This window comes from Alligator sinensis, unplaced genomic scaffold (assembly GCF_000455745.1).
Source record: "Alligator sinensis unplaced genomic scaffold, ASM45574v1 scaffold1511_1, whole genome shotgun sequence".
Lineage (NCBI taxonomy): Eukaryota > Metazoa > Chordata > Crocodylia > Alligatoridae > Alligator > Alligator sinensis.
The window spans coordinates 21,344-24,370 of NW_005843139.1; positions in this window are offsets into that span (position 1 = coordinate 21,344).

Below are 3,027 nucleotides of genomic sequence, written 5' to 3' on the forward strand. Positions count from 1 at the left end.
CACACCCCCCTGTACAAAGAGCCGTGTTACTGCATAGCCCTGCGTGGGTGGGCCCCAGTCAGCTTGTACACACGTGTGCGATTGTGCACTGGTGTGTGTGTGGATGCACACACAGTTGTGCACCTCTGCATGTGTGCACGGGTACCTCTCCTGGCGCGTGCGGGGTGTGCAGCGCTGTGTGTGAAGCCATGGTTGTGTTTCACTGGGCACGATTGTGCTTCAGCGTGTGTCTGTGTGGGATTGGTGGGTGGGCCCCAGTCAGCTTGTACACACGTGTGCGATTGTGCACTGGTGTGTGTGTGGATGCACACACAGTTGTGCACCTCTGCATGTGTGCACGGGTACCTCTCCTGGCGCGTGCGGGGTGTGCAGCGCTGTGTGTGAAGCCATGGTTGTGTTTCACTGGGCACGATTGTGCTTCAGCGTGTGTCTGTGTGGGATTGTGTATCTTTGTGTGTGTACGAGTGGGAATGGGGCGTTGTGTGTGCAGGGGTGCATCCGTGTGTGTGTGTCAATGTGTGTTGGGGGTGCTATCTGTGCGTGTGTTTGTGCGGGTTGGACATCAGTGTATGTATGTGTGTGTGGCAGTGTGATAGTTGATCCTGTGGGTGCTTGTGTGTCTCAGTGTGTGTGCATGCACGGTCTGTACATATACCATTGTGTGTTTGTGCATGTGCAATTGTGCGTCAGCGTGTGTGTGCACTTGTGTATTCCGGGGGTGCAACTGTGTGTGCATGTGCAATCGTGCATATGTGTGTGCACAGTTGTGTGTCAGGGTGTGTGACTGTGTGCATGTGTGGTTCTGTGTGTGTCTGGGTGTTGTGCACATATTTGCAGTTATTCATTGGTGTGTGTGTGACTGATTGTGCATTAGTGTGTGTGTCAGTATGTGTCAGTGCACCGTTGTGTACCTGCATGTGCTCTGGTGCGTTGCTCTGATCCTGTGTCATTGCGTAGCGGTGTGCAATCGTATGTGTGCATGTGCAGCTGTACACATGTGCATTGCAGCAAGTGTGTCACTGTGCCCTTGTATGTAGGGCAATGCCCACACACGTGCAGGGACACAGAAGTACACACACACCAGTACACAACAGCACACACACAGCAACATACATGGGGTTACACAATCATGCACAAGCACACAACCCAATGACACGCAGAGACACATAATGACACATGTGGCTACACACAAGAGCAACACCCACTCACGCACACAGGGATATGAGGTTGCACACACATACAGATACACAATTGTACAGACATACACAAACACTGGTACACAACCATCACACACACACGTAGGTATATATAAACAGGTGCACATCCAATCACACAGCCAGATACACAATTGCACGCACACACACTCATGCTCACACTAATGCACAATCACAGCTCCCCATACATGCACACATGATCTCACACACACACAGTTGCACAATTTCACAATCACAGACGTGTACACATACAGCATTGCACAATGGCACGTGCATACACACGCAGTCACGTGCACACCCACCCACCATTGCGCACATTCAGATGTGCACACACACAGTGTCACACAATGGCACACACATGCACACACAATTGCATGCAAACACATGTGCCATTGCACAAACACACACATGCACACACACTCGCACAATGAGACATGTACACACAATCATACATGCAACTACCCGCACACACCAGCATACAATTGCAGGCACGTGCACAATTGCACACTCACCCACACTATTGCACACACATGTGCCCACACATAGACACCCAACTGCACAATCACCCGCCCTGACATGCACGTATCATTGCATGTTCACACACCCCACAAGACACAGTTGCACAGGGAGACGCACACAATCACACGCACACGTTGCACCCCTGATACACAAAGCATCACACTCAATACATCACACACATGCACAATTGCATTTGCACAACAGCACACTCACACTCCCACAACCCCCACAGGAGACAGACACAAGCACTTGCGCACAGTGACACACGTGAATGGATACATAATCACCCCCCATGGCACACCCTCATGTGCACGTGAACACACACAGATGCAGTCCTGTGGTCATGCACTGATGCCTGCACACCATTTCATGCACACACACACACACACACACACACACACACACATACATACACACAATGATGGACAATCACACCCCCCATTGCACACACTGTCATGCAAACACACACAGATACACAATTGGGCATGCACACAGTGACACGCACACCATTGCACACCCACACAGTGACATGCTCGGGCGCACATGGGGAACCCAGGTAGCCCATACACACACATACACAGTCACCCCCACTGTGTACACTCAGATGCACACATATACACATACACAATTGCAGTCATGCACTGATACATGCACATCATTGTGCGCACACATACACACACACGCTTATACTGACATGTACGCAGGGGGAGCCCAGGCATCCGGGACACACACACACAGTGACACACATGCACTGGTACACCATGACACACACGCACATACTCCCGTGCGCGCGTGCACACACACAGACACACAATCGCTCAATCACGCACTGACACACACGCACAAACACGTTGATACACACTCACGTGCACGCGCACAGCTACACAATCGCCCGGTCATACACTGATACATGCACATGACTGTGCACACACACGCACGCACAGCGGCACATGCACTGATACACAAGCACACACAGATACACAACCGCTCCATCCCGCACTGACACGCGCACGCTCAGGGAACCCAGGCGCCCGGGACACGCGCGCACACACGCACACGCACGCGCCGTCACGCGCACAGCTACACAATCGCCCGGTCATACACTGATACATGCACATGACTGTGCACACACACGCACGCACAGCGGCACATGCACTGATACACAAGCACACACAGATACACAACCGCTCCATCCCGCACTGACACGCGCACGCTCAGGGAACCCAGGCGCCCGGGACACGCGCGCACACACGCACACGCACGCGCCGTGACTCACCCCCCCTCCCCGGAGAAC